General features: G+C 31.2%; 1 protein-coding gene across 4 annotated transcripts in view; it reads right to left on the bottom strand.

Annotated features, from left to right (window-relative positions):
- LOC112680301 (complexin) overlaps positions 1-22,632 on the bottom strand; it is a 239,369-nt gene that overhangs the window by 59,691 nt on the left and 157,046 nt on the right. Inside the window, exon 1 of one of the 4 annotated variants that reach the window (XM_025550355.1) lies at positions 1,396-1,548. The exons of the other annotated variants lie outside the window; for them this stretch is intronic. The gene's annotated coding sequence lies outside the window, so the exon portion shown is untranslated. Of the gene's footprint in view, positions 1-1,395; positions 1,549-22,632 lie in introns of those variants that run through there. 4 annotated transcript variants of the gene reach the window in all.

The raw sequence follows: 22,632 nt of genomic DNA, 5'->3' as shown, positions 1-22,632 counted from the left end.
ATTACAAAGTTTGAAATTCAATAAAAAACAAAAAACTTTGGGTTGTTTATTTTCGAAACGCAATGTTGGAAAAACTGTACATTTATTTTCTCAGATAGTTTATTGTAGTTTCTAATGTTTTGTTATTTTTGATTCATTTATTTTCGTTGCACTTTTTAATTTATGTCTTGAAACTATTATACAACATATACCACACACAGAAATATATTATACTATTTTATCAAAAGTTGATTTTAGTCCTCATCGGTTGGAGGTAGGGTTGCTGGATTTTGAAATCCTTAAACCAGGATATTATATTGAATTTTATTTTGTTTAATTAACGCTCATATAATATAAGTATTTTTCTCTATGTATTCCAATATTATTCTATTTTTTATTATAATAGAATAAAAAATATAATTTTCTCTCTGATTCTATTAACCAAGACAAACTGAATGATTGGCTGAGATATACCATTGAAATAATGACGAATGGCATCCCTTGTTATAGAGAGTGTTGTATGATAAAATAAAACTTTAAATACTTCAAATTAATTTTATTTTAAAATGTATCTTAAAAAAAAAAAAAATTAACCAGTCTGAGTAAAATAATGAATTTTATTTTATCAGAATATTTCCTCACGGTATATGATATTGTTTTTAACCATCAGTTAATTCCAAGACGCTACTCAATTATGGTTATTTTTATTTATGTTGTTTCAATGATGAATGATATTAATTTACTTTAAATAATGTTAAATATCATAAAAAAATAGGGAAAATAAATTTAAAAACTTTAACATTATACTGTAAATTGTGGTGTGTAAAACGTTGAAATCATTTTTTAAATCATGATTTTAGAATATAACCTCGACCGTGAAAATATTATGTTCAATATTGAAATACGTGTCTTAAACTAAATAAATTTATATACACATAAGCACATACACACAAAAATTTTTTTTTTTTATTGTAATCATACGTATATTATATTATTCACTTAGTGCCATTGCGGTAACATTATTACGTAGGATAATAGTCAGCAGTGACATATTTACCAGTAGCACGAAGTGTTAGGTATAAATTATTTGCCGTCAACTTTTATTAGCTATGAAATCGGCTTACCGTCAAACAATCGTGTCTCATGAAAATGTAGTGCAAAAACTAAAAAGCAATTACAAGCGTTTATATAGGTTGTCCTGACAGTCATGACGACTAAACTAAAAAAAAAAAAAAAACTGTTCAAATGGCACTGGATGAAAAAAAAACAAAATTAAACGACCATTAATTTGATGATTTGTCCTGAAAACCCGTTTCCTACTGGTGATAATAATCTTGCGATAAAAAAAAAAAAAAAAAAACTGGACGTTAACATAAACTAAAGGTATCTTTATACATATATTTTTTATGTACTCACCCCATGATGGAGGCCTGAGTAATTATTGTAAACACCTGGTTCTAATCTCGTTTCAGACGGGGAAATCACGATGCCGGAAAACGAGCAACGTGAACGATTTGTTGCACGGTTATGCGAAATTACGTGTATAATGTATGTGTAATGTCGAGGTCCGTAGGTCGAGCAGAACTGTTATAGGAAAACTCAAGTTGGCGAATTCTTTTACTTGGCTCGAGCGCGTGCACGTTGCTAGGGAAACAACGTCATTATTATTTTATCCTTTTTACTTTTCTCTCTTATCCTCTCTCTCACTCTCTCTCTCTCTCTCTCTTCTATTCAAACGGTTTTGTTATCGTACAATTCAGGACACGGTATCGCGCGTCCGATTTTCGGCCAATCGTATACACGCGCGTGATACATCTGCACTGCACCTCGGGATTGGCAATACGCAAATTTTTATCATGACACGTACAGGGAGCGATTCCGGCAACAATTAACGGCGGACTGAATATATTCATGTTGAACGTCACACGTGCATTAAACCGTGTTTATTTCAATAATCAAAATGTGCTCATACGTTGTTCTTCATAATGATGGAAAAGTATAACGTGGTTTTTTATTAACATTTAGAAGGCTGTGGGAGGACTTTCGAAAATCCGCCAATCGCCGTCGTCAGAGCGGACCATGTTTAAATCACTTGTGCAAACCATTACAATTCATGTACAATACTCTGTTATGTGCGAACCGTCGACTTTTAAATGTTAATCACTCGTTTATAATTGTACATCGGTGATTATGAACGTCTTCGGTAGAAATGTACATCGTATTATACACTGTATCGCGTGACATTTAACAACACGTACGGGGATGGGGGAAGAGCCCGGTTACGGCCATGGCGTAATTTCTTATTGTTATTGTTATTGTTAGGTATGAATTTTAATTTTTGTACGTGTGCAGAGAATTAGTATATATTGTTCGCGCGAAAATCTAATTGTTTCGCTTATATTTTGTTATCTGATGTAGATTTCATTGTGTGCCAAACGTTTTCTTACGAACGGCACGAGGAGTGGCACGTGCGGCGAGTAGGATACGCGTACACCGCGGTGGCAGTATGCGTATATACATACGCAGGACGTGCGCGCACGACGAGGATGACGCAAAAACGTTAATATTATGCGCTTCAATCCGAATCGATACGTCGTATAGGTTACGGGCTTCGGGCCAAAGTGAAATAAGGACGATCAAATGAAGAATATATAACGGTTATATATTATTGTAAGGTACTAGGGCGGATTCGTTTTGTGTCTGCGTTCCGTGTACGTTAGCACGTAAAATGAAAAATTACAAGTTTCCTACAAAGTTTTCCATTGTCGAAGTGTACGTAAAAATTGTTATAATTCTTTATCACGGTAAATTGATAAGACTCGAAAACTAATAAAACATACATTACTTCAGACAGCGTTGTGTTAAAAAAAATATATATATACAAATGTATAATCGTGTTTAAATGATACGTTGCGTTGCGCTATAAAGCAATTTATGTAAGACTGCAATAAAGATCTTTAAAATCGTTTCTGTTGATGATGCTGTACTACTACGAAGTACACCAAAACTGCCTACCGATAACGCATTCATCATGTGAGAAATGTTGCGTTTTTCATCTCGCTTAAGTTCACTCACGCAATATGGATATAAAAAAAAAGTAAAACTTACCTACCTACCTCAAATGGATATAAATAGATCCACTACATCGATTATGTTCGGATTAACCAATTATATAAAGTTTGATATAAGCCTACTGGATTATGTTTATTTTCATTATTTTGTTTGTTTCAGAGGCGGTACCTTCGGCAAAACAATGGCGACGCGTCCGTGTAATTTATACATCGATCAATTAATCCGTAACGTTAGTACGAAAATCAGAAAAAAAAACCAACCCGAACTCGTCGAATTGGCATCAATTCAAAATCAACCGTTTACCGCTTGCAGAATATTAATATTAAAATCATAAAATTAAATTAGTGTTGAGTATTCGACTGTATAATGGTTGAGGCATTTGTTTCGTAATAAAATGAAAGAAAAAAAATGATTACCCAGTAAAAATGTTCAGTCATGTATATGTTTCTTAGTAGAGAAACCGAGAAACATTTGATAATTTTTTTATAATAAAAACTCATTTACTTTTATAATAAATAATGAAAAAAATATTATTTATAGGACGGTCGAGCGTAGATGGTGTTTTTGTGTGTGTGTTTGTTTGTGTGAGAGAAGGGTGAGGGACTGTATCCTACGGAAGATGAAAACATGGATAGTTATCTTCATTAATATACTTGTAGTTCTAAGGAAAGACCATGTCGAGGAATAAGTAACATATTGTTACAAATATTATTATTTATTTATTTTTATTATATAAGTACTTAAGTGAATTTTAAAAATCTACCATGCAAACCATCTCAGACAGTAGATAGATTTATATTATATAATGTATGTATGAGTATGCATAAACATATGGTTATTATTTATCTGGAAATTGTTATGTGTAGACAATATTTTGGTTATCATTTTTCAGTCATACTTATAAGTATAACGTAAATAAATATTCCAAACGAATGCACGGCATTAAGCAGTAACTTTTCATATACATTTAAGAAGCTAATTTAAAAATAAACCATTTTCTGGAACGATTTGTTGTCCTTTATTATTTTTTTTACGAAAAAAAAAACCCAGCACTTTTATTAAACTGTTTACAACTAAATAAAAAAAGTGCATCTTGGATAGCGATCATCTAAAGGAAGAATTTTAATATAAAAGCGTTTATTTTAAATTTAATATAATAAACATTATATATTTCAGCTTCAAGAACGATTCTTAATTAATATAATATTATTAAAATTTAAATTTAAATAATTTTCAGCGTTTTTTTTTTTTTTCGGTAAGTACTGAAATTAATGAAAACTTCTGTATAAATACAAAAATGATGCAAAATAGTTAAATTTTATATGTATTAAGAGTCTTATTTTCACAAATAGAAAGTTAGCAGAGAAATTATAGATTTGCTTAGACCTCAATGGTTCTTTGAGTGGTTGTTTAAAGAGTGTGATATAAGTTGATGTTAACAGCTTCAGAAAAATTGTTGATGCTTAACCAATTACATTTGCACTTTTAGGCAAATTTTATTTAGATCAATTTATTTTTAACTTTTTTCTCAATAAAAATCACATCACATGTATTAAACCAATTTCACATGTTTTCCCCGTTTTATTTTTCTCACATTATAAAGAGAAAATCGAGTCATTGTATTTATTGAATGTCAATTAATGCACATTGAAATTTTGTTTTTGTGAAAGCTTTATATTATCCATTTAACAATAGATATACTTACATTTTACAATAGAGCTAACATGTAATGTAAAAAAATTTTAAATAATAAGTATAAATTCTGATAAAAATAATAGTATTCGGGATCATCTTTATTTTTTTCAGTGTCCAAAAGATTCTCAGTTATAATAATTAGTCAAAATATATTGAGTTATAATTAATCAGTTAATTATATATACAAATAAAGTAAGCAATAGATTTTTTTTCTCTAAAAAAAATTATATAGAAGGCAACCCATGAGAAATAAAAAGATAATCCTAAATAATATTTAGTTTATTTTTATTTATTATTATCAAAAAAAAAAAAGTTAAAAAGTTTATTTTTATAGAAAAGATTTAATATACCTAATGGATTTTTCACTGTGTTTATAAAAAAAAAATAAAAAAAAATAAAAAATTTAAAATGTACAATAATATAGTGAAAAATAGTTAATTTAATTAAGTAGCAAATGCAATATTAACGTTATAAAATCATTGTACGTTTTAAAATAATTTAAATAATTATTTAAGTAAACTGTACGCAGGATCTTAAGTCTGAGTGGGAGAAAATAACCATGACTGTATAATAAATGAATAATCGTTTTCGAGAACGATATATACCGTTTGCGAAACCTTTTTTTTTGTACTAAAAGTCGGTGTACGACATATTCCCGAAATCATCTTATGCAGGCAACTCGTTTAGAATTTTTTTGCTCTCGAATCCAGATCTAACATACAAAATTGCCATATAGAATGTTTATATACTATATAAATCAGGATTAAACCGAGATGGTAAGACACGTGATAAAATATTGTATTACCTAAACATTTTTTATGGATTTCTGTTTAAAATTACAATCGTTACGGATGGTAAACGATATAAATATAAAATGATCGGCTGCACCAACGGCGTAAGAAGCGGATACTAAGCAATTTCTTGGAGCCCCGCATCTGTATCATCTTACCAACTTGAAGCAGCAAAGATATTAAAATGTTTAAAAAAAATAATTATAACTGTACAATATTTGAGTCCTACGTTTTTAATGTAACGCTTGTAAATATTAAATCTGTATCGATCCATTTTATTCCATTTTCAAATGAAAGTTAAGTAGAAATACGTAGCACCCAATGGTAGTGGAATCATATGCCTGCAATAACAGTATTTTGAACACCCATTGATAACGAACACACTATAAAACAGTGTATATTTGATACTTGACGAAAAACGCGTTTTCGATCGATAAATATCGAACATGAGACGAAACTTTCAGTATTATAACAGTTGTAGTAAATTAACTCGATTTCTAATTCGATCGTTCCGATATTAACGTACGACAAAATATGCGATAATATACAAACCCGCGAACGGTGAAATTTTTTTTCGTATTCGAATCAACGGCGCAAAGTTATTTCAACGCGGCGAAACTATGCAGTAGTGCATGCAGTGCACGTATGTGCAACAGAAACGGGTATGGATGCTAATTTCACAACGTACACATATGTGGTATAGGGAGAGAGAGAGAGAAGGCGGATACATTTATCCACCCGGAATATAATACATAAATGGCGATTTTTTTTTAACATACAGAACACGACTGCGATGTGCGTTCGACCGTCATCGTCCAGTGGCCCTCGCGACCATCCACACGCGCCCCCGCGGGGTGAGCCGGTGTTCTCGTGATGTCGCACTCGATGAGTAATGTCGAACAGCCGTGCCGCACTGCAGACGTTCTGCGCACAAAATTAGCTGCACTCTGCAATGACTCGATCCCACCCTTACACCACGCGCATACATTATAAAACGTACACGTTGTGCGTTTTAACTTCACGGCGATACAGCATACGTATAACTAATCGCATTACTTCTAACCCATTCGCTCTTTTTTATCTCATTCTATATCATGCGCTGTAACGGATCTATGCTAAACACTATTTTGAACAGGTTGAAGGGATTTAAGAGTTCACCCTTCGTCTCACCACCAATCAAGTTTATAAATGTATTTCCAGCATCTTAAATTAGTTTCAATAATATTTATTAAAATATATAATGTGTAACAATAAGTTTACGGTGCTCAGCTGAGGCAACATCGTGGCAACATAAAATGGTAAAAGAATATAGCGATTGTAAAATGATGGTGTTTGACAAGATTCGCCACAAAATTCGTAATAACCATCATTAAGTTATTTACATATTTAAAGTAATATGTTTATGTTCCAAATACAAACTAATGGGTGTTTGTGTCAACATTTAGTTAGTAACAACGTTTTACAATACTTAAGCACCAAACAGTAGTCTACTTGTATAGTTCGTACACATTAAGATCACTCATTGGGGATATAGCCCCTTAGCTCCCCCTCCCCGGGCTAAACCACTGGATTGGATCGGTTTTATTCCGTCCACGTGTACCACGTATTGACAGATGACGAGCGTTCGTTTACCGCATCTGTCATGGAATCGAGATTGCCGTAGCCATCCGAATTGATGGACGGATCACCATCGCGAGCGTCTCGGAACCTAGCGTTATAACCATGGTTACGAGTGCGATGAAATATACGTGCATCGCACGAACGGCAAAAAAAAATGGTAACAAACAATGACGTGGTAAAGGTTGTTACGTTATATGAATAGTTGATTTTTTTTTTTCTGACTCCGTGTATCTAGGTTTGTAAACGGGATTTTATCCCCGGCCGTTTTATCCGTATCAAAATCGTCTGCCGTCGAGTAATCTTGCACGCACGTTTCGACGGTCTCGACTATCACCACCGCACGGGACGCGAGCACTCGGAAGCATTGCGGATTCGTGTAGGGAGGAGGATTACGAACGGGGTGAGACAGGCTTTGGAAAATCTATAACAAACTTTTAAACCTTTAGTACGGGTTTAACTCGTCTCGGTGACTTTCATAAATGACCCGTCACAATCTATTACCGTGTAATTTTGTTTGCAGTACAACTGCATAATAATTTATAATACATCAATAAACATTTATGAAATTATGATAATAGAAAGATATATTGCATTTCCATTGTAGTTTGTAAAATATATTTGTTTTTTTTTCCTATACGTTATTAATAATCAAATATAAACTTTCTTATCCTAGGTTATATAAATCTACGGATATGCGAATATACGGATATCTACAGATAAAAAACCTAAAAACATTTTAATCAGTGTTCTTAGATTTTTTTTTTTTTTAACAAAATGGCTTCTTAATATACATGGTGTTGTAAAAATTAATGTCAAATTATTTATTATGTTGTTACAGCAAATGTGTATCGATTAAAAATCGAAAGATTATGCCGCTGGCGCATAGTTTTTTGAAAACCACTGACTGGGCGTAGTGACACGAACTTGGATGCGAAACTCGGAAACTAGATCGCGTTTGTAAGTACGACTACACGAAAATCCGTCTGCAAATATAAATAGTACCAAAAATAAGCCATATATTTTTTGTCTAAAACTAAAATGAAGTAGAGTATAAGATTGAATATTAAAAATCATTGTCATTGTTAAAAAAGTACGATGATATTGGATGTTTTCTCAAATACATTTTCTATCGTAATAAAGTCGATGATTATCTTGAGTAGAAGCTTTTGTCATAACTTTACCTTCGCAGGCAAATAAATTGTATTGTTGTATTGCAGTCATATGGATATTCAATCGAATTTGAGTATTCCACATTCGCGTTTACATATTTAGTAAATGAAAATTTGTGGCGTTTTTATTATCCCACTCAAAGTTTATGTTTTCATAAAATTATTTATTTTACTTCCATTTTTTTTTATAATATTTTTATAAATTGATTATTCAAAACTAAATAGATATTTCCATGTTTAAGACGGTGCGACATTGATGTTTCAATACGTTAGTTCATATATGAACGAGAACGACTGGGTTATTTTAATTTGAGATCGTGTGAAACTATATTAATAGTTTACAATAATTATACCGGTGGATGTAATAATAAACTGATCTGCAGTGTATTTAAGTTAAGAATTAATAAATTTAATGACCCAAAAGAGAGAATAGGTATCTATATTTAAACTGCCATATCGAGTGTAAAAAAAAAAAAAATTGTAAGACAAGACCATAAAATAAATTTTAACTCGAAAGAAATTTATATGATTCTATATGGCCGACGTATTAACACGAGTAACACAAGTAGGTATTACTTTAAAAATAAATGAAATAATGTTGGTGACAGAATATTGAAAATTGTTTTCGATATAAGTTTAGAAGATGTAATTGAAAAATCTCCAAACATTTTGACAAACTTTTGAATGTTCGTGTCACTTTAAATATTCGACTAGTCCTGTAAAAGCAGAACTCGTAAAACTGTGTTTTTCGATCGAAAATATATTTTTATGAAATCAGTAATAACGGGGCCACACTGCAATCGTCGTCAAGAAAAATCAAACGCTTTGGCGCTCCACACACGTTCCATTACAACGGTTTCTGGACGATACATATATATATATACATTATAATCGAGCAGTAGAGTAGTGCATTGAATACGAATGCATATACGTGCTCGGAGCGTTATGTCTGGATACTGCAGATATACATGGGTCGGGGAATTTTTCGAATTCGAAACAAGAAACCATTCATCATCGTCATGCAATACAATATAATTCGTATAAATATTTATATATACGTACACAAAGAACATGAGAACGGCGTGAGTACTATAGTCCTTATGTCCGAATGTGGCCTCGGTGTACACGCGTGCTCGCGGACTACACGTTGTTGATTATTTTTTATCACACACGTGCACGTATTTACTAATATACGCACTTACACACATAAACATATATACGCTAACTGTGTAGAAAGTACTCGTGCAATGTGTGTTTGTTGTGTGTGTGTGTGTGTGTGTGTGTGTGTGTGTGTGCTCTGCTGGTGTACTTGGATTACTCGAGATTAGATCCGTCATTACGTTTGATGTACTTGATCGCGACGGTGGTTAATGGACCACTGGCCGAAGCGAATCCAATCGGTAAACGATACGACCGCGAAACTGATTACGGACCGAGTTAAATACTATGAGAAGTTGTAGACGGTGCGGGTTGACGCGCGTATACAGCCTATCACGAAAACGCACTACTGTACACTTAACGAGTTCGCACGTGATTTTCCGAAATGCTATCAGAACATCACCACTCCCATTAAATTATTACACGTTTCCTATACTCGAAGAATCTAGGTTAGCCCTCGAGGGTATGCGCTTGCGGTGGAGGTAGGGTCCCGGACCGACTTGACATGCAAGTGGTTAATATAGTATAGTGAAGTTTCAATTAAAACGAAATATTCCATGCGCACACATGCTTTTATCACCAAACGTATAATATATATAAATATATCATGACACAATTTCGTACGGTATTATTATTATTATATGGAACTATTCGTGTCTTATCGTAGTGTAACAACGATCGGTTTGTAGAATGTAGTCGTATCACACGCATGTGTACATTCTTATTCTTTCTTCGACCACCACGGTCCAAGACCTCGTTTTTAATTCGTCGGTATCGAATCTTGATTAACATATATTTTATTTAACCATGCGAACGTCGATGAAAATATTACATACAATTAGATCTAAAAAAAAAATAAATATCCGGAGTTCAGAAGAAAAGCGAAATGAGTTGTTCGAGTGATTATTTCAAATCATCAATTACGATTCTATAGGGCGTAAATGCTGTGAAGGCGATTTTTATGATGCAATATATTTTTCTATGTAAAACCTACTATATAAACAATATTGTGCAGCGAATGTATCGAAGCATACAAATCTATACCTCTTTTATATCCATGATACCTCCGACTTCTCATCGAAAATCTAATTAGCATAAGATATAATAATTATTATTACTACATCGTCTATAGTCCTATGAACACACTTCATCACGTTCTCGCCATCTCTGGCGATATTATATGACGTAAAATATTGATTCGACGGGGAAAATAGACTTCAACACCCCTTACACGAACCGAAGTTCGCCGAAGAGTTTTATTATCACATATTCTGAGCACCGTCACCGCTTAGATACGAATTGAGAATTTGTACTTCGTGTACTGTGGTCTAATAGACTGAGTAATCTCGACATCAGCAATATATTTTTTCGAAGAGAATTTTCGTATTTATGTAATAAAAATTGGTACATTTGAAAATAATATTTTAAACACAGGGTCACGTCACTTGATATTTATTTATTTCTTATTTATTGTTAATTTAAACGGGATGAAACCCAAAAACCATTTTTATAGTTATAACATTGATAGGATTTAAATCTATTTGGTAGCAGAATAACTATTAATTAATATTTAATTAATAATTAATTAAAAAATAAAAACATAAACAATAAAAATAATAATAATAATAATATTTAGCATAGTAATAATAATATAGTAAAACATTTTATATTAATAATAAACTATATATACAGGATATTAAAATTACAAAAACCATCAAAAGTAAGAACATTGAATAAATCAACTTGGTCATCATTAGCTAATTTCATTAATCTATTTAGTGGCGAAACATGTTTATAACTTGTTTTTTGAAATAGAATGTAAAACGATTTTGTTTGACGTTCAGGAACATTAAAATTTAAGCAATTAAGTAATTTAGGATAGTTTATAAGATCATTTACTAAGTTATATAGAAATTTCAAATCAATAATTCTTTTCGTTTCAGCTAGACTGATCACATTTAATTGGATTAGTAATGGTGTGTAATCTAAATAAAGTAGACGAAGGATATTATATTTATAAGAAATAAATCGAAGGAACCGATTTTGAATGGCTTCAAGGCTGACGCGGACCCGTGCGGCAGCCGTTATCGAAACGTCTGTCGCCGACCGTGCCTTTATCTCTCTCACCAACCACCAGACCGCGGCACGCAACGCCACCGCGACACCCCGTCCCCCCATCAATCAATGGACAGGGGACGCGAACGGTCGCGACGACGCCCGCACGGAATACTATCCAACCGGTCCGGTCGGGTTGTTCTTCGAACACCGTGAACGCGAATGCACACCTTGATCTTTTCTTTTGCGTTACGTTTATTTAACACCATCTATTGTTTTTCTTGTTTTAACATTACCTTTCTTTTTTTTTGGCTTACCGTATTGTTCGATTTTTATATCTAATACACGGCCTATCAGCCATCCCACATATCACTACTGTGTTTTTAATTCATTTTTTTTTATTATTATTATAACCTTTATAATTCCTTAACTACTGTGCGTCGTGCCGTGATACCATCGAACCACGACAAGGCTCTGTATATGAACAGCACTATAGGAATGACCAAATAATTGAGTTGTATTCTAGAGTAGAATGAACTAGCGAAGAATATAGAATTTTTAAAGCATCAGAAATATGCGTCTTATTTATAAATCCTAATGTTTCATATATCTTTATTCTTATGTTTAAATAGTGTTTGTTGAAGGAAAGAGTTGAGTTAATTGTAACACCAACGTCACAAAAATTTAAAAAAAACTCACTGGAGTAAAATATTATTTATGGAATAATCATATATAATAGGTGAACGATACCTGGTACAAAACATTACTTTTCACTATTTATAAACTTATTAATATTAATTAATACTTTTTTTTTGAAATATACCAAACCAATAGTATATTTAAATCATTTCAAAGGATAACTGAATCAGAATGCATTTTAAAAAACTTTTGGGTGCATTTATTTCTTTGCATATATTAACATTATGTACTAAATTTGGCCTATTATAGTTACCCAGAAGACACAGCGAGGAGGTTGGCTCAATAGTCTTCCAAAAATATTTTGAGATTTTTTTTTATTTACATGTCCTTATTTAATATAATTAAACTTGTTTCCCGACATTTTTAGATAAATGTTTGTTTTTCTTCAGTTTCTTTTTTTAATTTAATATTTTTTTTTTTTTCAATGCTGTTTATTTTTAAATTAATCTCCGTTTAAATTTCAATCAATACGTTTATAACTTTTTGATGATTTGGATGTTGCTTATAAAATTGTTGGTTATAATTTGAATGGAAATATTCCGGTCCATTAGTTATTCTTAAATATGTTTTTGGTTCTTCAGCCCAAATAATAAGTGAAAACTGTGAATTTTTAGATATATAATTGTCAATCATATAATCAGTAAATTCTGTTACATCGGGTAGCGCTATAGACATAAACTCAACAAAACCAAATTCAACCTCATTAGACAATAAAAAACTCAAGGAAAAAATGTTGAAGTCAAACCCCAGTATCTGTATCCTCGATGTAATGTTTCATCAAATATTTGCAACTTTGTATTTTACGAAACCAGCTCGATTAAACAAGACTTTCGATTACTAGTTACAGTACCTATTGTGCGCAAAGGTGTTTTCATATATGCGCCCAAATGTGTTAACAATTTTCAGGTAAATTTCTTATACTGCGCCCAAACGGGTTATCCCAAAATAATTTGGGAAGTAATTGTTTACATTACATGTGAGCAACTTTTTTAATAGAAATTAAATTTTACTACATCGAACTTAACTATATAGGATATTTACTCGTACTATTATAAAATGTTTTTTTTTCCATGACTATCAATAATTTCAAAATAATATCAGAAACATATCAACTTTATCATTTATTAGCAAATTATGAAACACGCGGTCCCAATTAATAGTAGCTAATAATGATCTAATAATATTATAATCATAGTTTAAATAATCATATACTGTTGCATTAAATGGTTTAATTCTTAAATTTACTTGAAATTTAATTAGTAAAGCAGGATGATAAAAATAATATATAGGAACCAACGCATAGCGTTCACGTTCCATTTTAACATTTAATGCATTTAATAAAACTAAGACTAAAATGGAGTTTTTATTATTTTTTATTGTATTAAATTGTTTTAGATTCAGATAAGAAAAATTAGCTAACGCATCAGATTTAATTTTATATATTGATAAGAAACATTTATATTACGAGTTAATAAACATTTAATAGCTGGTAAATTATAATCACCCAACATAATAATTTTTACATTATTGTAATTACATAAAAAGTTATGATCCGTATTAGTATGATAATTATACATAGTTACATTAGAATTTGATAGAATGTAAATAGTGTAAATTAAAAGTATTGATGATTGAAAGGATAATTTTACAAATAGTTACTCAAAATTATAATTCTGGATATTAACACGGCAGCAATGGTATTTGTTTTTGATAGTAATTAGAACAACACCGCATCTCATACCTATATTGAAAATACTGTATCTGTCACAACGGAAGATTATATAACCAGGAAGAAGACCAAGTTCGAAGTCGTTTACCTCGTGACGTAGTTAAGTTTCCAAAAATATCATAACGTCATAATTTGTCAAAGCAGTATTACGAGAAAAAAAGTCCAATTTAGTATTAAGACCACGAACATTCTGATAATATATTCATTGTTGATTTAGATTTAAATTGGGTTTTATCAGTTTTTTTTAAATAATGGGAAAAGTTATTTAATTATTTAATAAATAGATCATTTTCACCAGCGTTTTTCCTTGAATTTAACTCTTTGATTACATTTTTAAGTGATTTTATTCAAGCAAAGTTCTATCTGTTTATAAAGTAATTTTTTTAAAAGAATCCAAGATTTTTATCATTCGCTCATTTTTTAAAACTTTGAAATCATCAAACTGATTTGGTACAAAGACTCGAATAGGCCTACCCTTTCTAAATAATTTACCCAAACGTACAACATTTATAGAAACAATACTGACATCAATTTAACGTAATATTTTAGAAATACTGTTTTTCGACAGAGTGTAAGAGAGTATTAAGAGATTCAGGTAGATTAAATATAATTATATTGAAAATTATTGCCTGACGGTCATTAATCTCAGGAAACAATTTTTCTTGATTAAAAGTAATTGAGTTGTTATGATTAAGTTCTAACTTAGATAATTTAGTTTCTAATCGTTATATTTTGGTTCTGATTACATTTTTTTTTAGCCAGAATTTCATTAAATTGCTTATATATATTATCTAACATACCGCAAAAATCATTGAATTTTTAATCAAGAGATATATTTTCCTTCCGAAATGAATTAAATAAGGCGATAATTTCTTTCTGTCTAAATTTTTTATACTTTATAGATTAAATGATTATATTAAATTTATCCAAATAATCAGCCTCTTCCGTAGTAAATAAAAACGGATGTATAAAAATTATTAAGATACATAAAATATAAAAGAAAACGTTTAACTTTATAGATAAGTGTGAAGCGTATAACGAACGTGTGTTTGTTAAGCCAGCCAACTATCAACTATATATTAATAATTTAACATATATATATATATATATATATATATATAATAATATGATAACTATTAATTTAGGTGTTATATAAAAATAAAGTTTACTAAGTCTCAAAATTTCCCGATCCAAATACCTTGAATTGTCCGAGAAGTATATAGTGCATCGTACTTCAGACAATAATCACACGCAACGATGGTGCGCGCAACCATTTAGGGTTTTAAAATGAAACCCTTTTAAATATTATATATTTACATGATCCGTAACTGTATAATATTACTCGTAGTGTAATATTTCAATTTCGATTGACTGTATAATAATACAATGGCATATAGTATTATACGTGACTGCCAATGTTTACCCAAGTCCATTTTAGGTCATCATTTTTTTTATTTATAGTATTTTATTTTTACATCCAAACGCTTTTCATTGTATCGAAATAATTGTTTGTTTTCTGTAGATATTAAAATATGTTAATTTCTGTAAAATTTTTTATGATTAATAAATGTGTATATTAATTTTTTCATTTGATGGAATCGCAAACATGGAACGGTTTAAAAACCATACCACAGTACTCTAATATTTTAATAGAATTAATGTAAATAACTCGATTTCTGAAAAATCTGCAACACTCGTATAAAATCGAAAAGCCATATTTCACGTATACAAATACAATCTATATTAGGTTCGTATGATTGATATTTTAATTTTTCATATATGTACAAATTAAAGACCTGCAAGGGCCGGGCCAGCCCAACCTTGTCCTCAAAAATCCCGGCCTGTATTGAAACTTGACTGGGCCGGGCTTTAAAAAGAATAATGAGGGCTGAATCGGACTTTCATTTTCGTAAAAATTTTCAGGCCGGGTCAAGCTGGGCTTTTTTGGTAGAACTTTTCGGACCGAGCCGGGTCAGACTCTCAAAATAGTAAAACCATGGATGAATCAAGTACTTTCTGTTTGATTTAGTTTGGTCTTATCAAACTCCAGTGGCATCATTTGATTATGTTTAGGGACGGGTGGATCACATTTTTGTACATGAACAATTATTACTCGCAAAAATTTTTATTATATAGTTATTAGTTAAATATGATGTTCTAGGGCTAAAAATATAACTCAGACCGAACCAAACTATTTTAAGTGCTTATGATGATTTTGGGGCCGGGCCTGGGCTTTTTTTTACAAAATATTTTGGACTGGACCGGACGGAGCTCATTTTATTAAAAAATATTTTGAACCTGCTTGGACCGGGCTTATAAAAAATATCATTGAACCAGAATGGGCTTTTTAAGAGATTTTAATGATTTTCGGGCCGGGCTTGGGTTTTTTTCACAAATATTTTTTTGACCGGTCGTACCGGGCTTTAGAAAAAGAAATGTTGGACCGGACTAGGCCGTAAATTTATGGCCCTTGCACGCCTTTAGTACATATTGAAAAGCAATTATAATTTATTTTTTCTATTTGCCCCCTCCAATGTTCATTTATGATGTACGTATTGCAAATAATAATTTCGAGAAAACACAATTTGGATAACTTGATAATATAGATATTTCAATTAAATAGAAATGAAAATGTTTTAATAAAATTATCTATTAATTAAATAAATTATCATATTGTAAATATCCCGGTCAACGGAGTGTCGTCAAAACAACTTGTCACAATGGGACGTATTTTAAATGTAAAAATGATTGTAAATGGATAGAAAAAATATTAACAATGATAAATTTTTGCAGACTGACAAGTTCTGTTGGCTATGTCAAATTTAAAAAAAAAAATGCAATATAAGATAATTCTTATTTCATTTTTACCTCGAATGAAAAAAAGAAAATATGATAATAAATAAAACACCAAAAAATAAAATAATTTTAAATAATTTCAGTAAACTAATAATAAAATTCTCTTTCAAAATCAAAATTAAGACCAATGAAAGAATAATTTGTGCACACGTTGTAAAAATAATTTACAATCGTACTTGACTATTATATTTTTTGATCGAACCTTCGATTCTACCACCAAGATATTTTGGTTGAACTGTTATCGTACGGTAATTGATTAATCCGAAAATCAAATAAAAAAAAAAGGTCGCATCAAATGTTAAATAAGTCATCAAATAATTAACCAAATCAATTAGTTTTTAAAAGATAAAGATCAATTAAAATAAATTAAAACGAGTAATTGCATCACTCAATTTCGTGAAAGCAATTAAATTACCAAAATCGTGTTAATACTGTATCAAGAAAGATCATATATAATGGAAGATTTTTAATCACTTAAGTCTTAGATTGTAACGTGCCGCTTCTGAAGTCATTCTTGCGTTTCTTAATGCAAAACAAATACACAAATGCATTCCGCGTAAACTGCGAAATTGAGATGTTTTGTAAAATATAATGTCAATATAAAGTGTTTTGTAAAAATAATGACATTAAAGTTAAGAGGTTTTTTGATCAACTCTCTTCGAATCTATCTTAGCGTGACTACATTAAATCACAATAGTTCCAAAGCATTATTGAAGTTCTGCGTTCAACGGTGGGGTACAATATGAATACAATTTTATTTTATACTTGTAATTACATACTGTATAAGATATAGTAATTACCAGCAGCGTATTTCATGATACGTACATGTATATGTATGATTTGTGATTTATGATTTGAAGACCATATAAGTTGTAAGAAAATAATAACGGAAGCCAGGTCAACAAAATTGATTAAGTTCCTATTTTTATAGTTTAATATTTTTCAGCAATAATTTTATCTTGTAGAAACAATATGTGAATTCATAGATTATATATTATTACTTCAGCCATTTCTATATTTTATTCATTTTTTTTTTAAACAAATTTAATATTAATTTGAAATTTACAATCTTAGAAATATTTTTATTAGAAAAACCTATTAAAACGAACACAAAAATAATTTTGTGCGTTGCAAAAAATAAATTGTCACCGATATAAAATGATTATATTTATTACCTTCTAGGTTAGATCGGTGTGTCACAATATTATACAGATTCAAGTGAGAGATCAAATCACAAACTACATTTCTCATAAGTCCGTTTGTGCCGGTGGAAATAAATCGAGTTGAAAATAGATCAAAAGAATCGTCAATGGAGGAGAAAATTGAAGATTTAATGTAGTAATAATAATGATAAAAAAAATAATACTAATAATACCAGGAATACGTAAAATAGTGATCCAACTGAAATAAATCAACCGAACGATGAATAATCATCAATAATATTATTGCAATTTTTAAGTGTATCGGACGTATGTCCCGAACACATCGTTTAATGGATACGTCGGTCGAAGAAAATGCATCCGTCAACTCAAATGCCAAACACACTCTGCGGCTGAGCAGGTAGCGCGGGTGTTAATGGGACAGAGTAGCGGTTGTAGGTAGGCTGGTAGGGGTACCGATGACGGTGGTGGTAACGGCAGTCAAGGATGAAAAGGTCAAAAGAATAATAAACAGTGTAATAATAAAATCGGTCCATAATTATTATTGTACGCGAACCGAATGTATTTTATTCATTTATTTTGGTTTTCAAATCGAACAATCCTGGTTGAAAACAAACTCTGCTGCTTTATATAGTTCTCATATTATGTATATTTATTTCATATTTAAATAAGAGATGCCATGTCGAGTTCACGCGGAATTTACATTCGTTTGAAGTCATATATTATTCTTGTTAATTAAATGTCTTCCACAGCATTTGAAATATACATTTTTTCTTTTCTTTTATTTTCGTTCGGAAATATATATACATACATATTAAAATAAGCAGTAAAAGTCGAAAACTTTTCAATATGATTTTTTTTTGTATGCGTTACAGTAAATTTCTTTTTTAATTTATATTATTATTATTATTTATCATACTCATATACGAATGAAATAAATAAAAACTTTTATACATTTCGACTGGGGTTGGAGGATATAAAAATATGTTAAAGAAATATTATTTTTGACGAGCTTGACTTGTATAGTTTTATTGTCAGCATATTATTGTATGTCCATCGAAATCTAACAGTAGGTGGAGAGAGCATAGGGAACAATTTCTCTTGAAAATATGATGCTCGGTAAAGTAGATTTAAGGTGTGGTTTGCGCTAGCATGCGTTGGTAAATAAGTAAATTTAAAGGAATAAAAAGGATACGAAATATAATAATATAATGGAATGCCACAATGGAAGAGAGTAGACGACAACAAATATAAAACTATAACCAAGTCCCAAACATAATTTGCATTTCTCCCAAAGGCAATCATTTGACGTCATGTCAGATGACTTACATGGACAAAAGGTGAATTGATGTGTGTGGGTCAATGTATATGAAATGACAGGCTGGGTCAACCGTCAAAGTTATACAACCGACTCAACATTATTTTTTCTTGAAATGATCTTGGACAAAATGGAAAAGGTATAACGAAGAAGTTTGGTTAAAATAATATGTGTACATGAGTTCCAAACAAAAGGTATTTTGATATGGAATTTACGATAACTATAAAGTTTTCACGCAATCGGTCAGTTTTCAGGTACTGTACCCAAAAATTCATGACTTTACGGTGCTTAACGGTTTTCAAAACCTTCAAGACATAAATTATATAGTGCTATTTCCTTAAACATGCGATATTTTTAGAAAGAAAATAATGTAGTTTAAACATGCCACTCAAATTACGTTATCTGATTCATGCATATACATAAACATAATACATTGACGATATATGATATAAAATAATAACAAAGTAATTTCCAGGGAACAAATTTTATACTTTAGAGATTTAGTCTGTTAGAATATGATAATATTAGATTAAAATGTTCGTACACAATTGCCATTAAAAAAAAAAAATTAAAGAAGGTGTTTTTTTTTTTTTAAAAAAAATTATTTTCGCAATCATGTGTAATCAGTGATTATAACTTCTAAGCATTTTCGGAGAGTATTTTCATTACATTAAAACACGTTGTGACGTTTCAATCAGTCGTGTTTAATTATATTAAACACGGGGTCTTTTAAGTCCACCAGCGTGTAATTGGTTAGACATAGTAGGAAATTAAGTGACGCGTAATACGTTAAGTAAATTTTTTACTTTTCGAGAAGGTACTTTTTTGGCCCTTTGAAGGTTAATTTCCGAACGGAAGTCATTTCTCAGCACAAGCGCTGCACAAAATAGAGTGGGACAATATCAGTATACGTCTTGGAAAGGACGTCCGAGAGAGCAGTAAGAGAGAGAGAGAGAGAGAGAGTAACTAGAAATTGTGCACAAAAGCATGTAATATAGTTAAATGCAAATTAACGCGCATAAAATATAATCCATTTATGATTTTCAATGTCGCAAAGTATGTAATAATACATTATTCATCTTGTAGTAGCGTATTATTGGAATATACGACCATATAAATACATAATTGCATAGTGAATCATACTACTAAATTGAAAAGCTAAAAACACATTTAACTGACCGAACAAAATGTCAAGGGCGAAAAGAATATCTACATATAATTGTATAAAATACATAATACAATGCATATTATTATTTTGTTGAAATTAAAGCTTGAGTGAATTTTAGGATTCAGGTATTTAGCAAAAATAGTAACATAAATGTAACATAGAACTAATCTAGACACACATCGTATGATGTACCGCGTCCGAGAGTGAGTCTTGTATACGACAAGAGTCTATGTATATGCGTCGTTGACCTCATTTAGTCATACCTATGTATGTGTGTGTGTGTGTGTGTGTGTGTGTGTGTGTGTGTCATTAATAAATATTGCTTCACATTACAATAGAAATTTAAAATATGATACATAATATATTGTTACGCGTACCCGTGTGCTTATAATGTATGCATACTGATATTAATTGTTTATTTCAACACATCGTTATATTATATGTACCACGATGACTGTTTTCTATATGTGTTTAAGCGTATTATGACTTATGAGGAACCATTTATGTTTACTAGTATCCAAATAGAATAATTGAAAATACTCAAAACGGTATCGCTGCAACGACAAATGATCGAAAACGTACAAACCATAACGACGATAAGTCACGTTGTGTATTAAGAAATTGTCGATGGATCACTAACTAGACATAGTGCGGAAAGCATATGCGCAATAAGTACATGAGTAAGAAAACTTATCCTGATAGATTTAAGTAAGAAGACATCGAAAGGAAAAGAAAAAAGTGAAAGAAAGGTTGAAGGAAAAAGACTACGCGTTCAACTAGAGCATATAGTGGAGGATATGTCAAAACAAAGTTGTTGTGTTCCATCAACCAAAGTTTCTGTTGGTATTTTCCAATGCGGTTATCAAGGACTCGCAGTGTGTACCATGGAGGCGTCTAACTGCTTTCACAAGACAAATTACTACAGGGTTTCAACTCCACACGGGATGACAATGTCAACTTAATCGTTTCAAAATAAACACACACACACACACACACACACACACACACACACACACATATATATACACGTATACATACGTAAATATGCATACAATACCGTGACAGATACATTCTTAGCAATGAATGGCGGATCTTACCCTTTGCAGGAGGTGCGGGTCGCAGGGTAACATGCAGATATTTAGTTTCTCCGTGTGTAATTCGTATTCATGTTAACAAAATGGGTACGTACGTGAGACCAAACCTAAAGGCTACAGGTACGGAATGATCTTAAGAGTCCTTAGGACCGTCGGCGAAAAAACAGAAGTAGTGTGTCAAAATCGTTAAAATAACGTTTATGTACTGTCGGGACCGTTACGTGCGTAATATTATATGCCTATGTGTACTCGCATATTATACTCCCTATCGCGAACGCACGCATCATCAGTCCCAGGTGGCAATTTATCGAATGACTTGTCGGCGAAATACATTTTTAAAACGACGCCGCCCACACACAACTATAACCAATGCCTTTGTACCAATTTTCTACTACTACTACTACTACTACTACTATTGCTATTACAACTCTGCTTCACATATAGCTATGGCATTATCTTGTATATTATTTGAAAACGTATGCCTTATTTATTTTATTCGTATGAATTGACTTTGTCATTCTTCGATATTGCACAACGGGGCGGGCAATGTTTTGGAATCAGAAACTCATAGAGTGAACAAATGTATAGATGTCGCTGCTACAATATGATTACTATTTGTATAGTAATATCACGTACAAGCGATACACACATCATCTCGAGCGTCTGCATTAAAACTCACGTTTATGATGTTGCAACTAAACTCACTCGAAATGTCCGCCGTTCTATTACGTGTCCATATTTCATCATATGTCAAAGTTGGAAAGTTCTGATTTCCACGTTATCACATATCCAGGTTCGAGAAATCACTAAGCTACGTGTTACCTGCGGGTCTTAAACTGAAACGTCGGTCACAAAAGCGACAAAAGCGTACAGTTGTTCGTTTTATCTATTTCAACATCATCTCCTAACTAGTCCAGTTAAACATGTACTTTTGTACCTAGTTATTTTGGATTTAAATTTCAGTTAAATACTTATTAATTAATAAAGGGTATAGTATAAATATAATTAAAGCGATTATAATATGTGAAAAGTTATTTTTAATTATTTAATATTATTAAATTATTTTTAT

Source organism: Sipha flava, unplaced genomic scaffold, assembly GCF_003268045.1.
Source record: "Sipha flava isolate LNK unplaced genomic scaffold, YSA_version1 176_pilon_pilon, whole genome shotgun sequence".
Classification (NCBI taxonomy): Eukaryota; Metazoa; Arthropoda; class Insecta; order Hemiptera; family Aphididae; genus Sipha; species Sipha flava.
The sequence above is the reverse complement of the archived record's forward strand: the minus strand, read 5'-3'. Positions and strand labels throughout refer to the sequence as shown.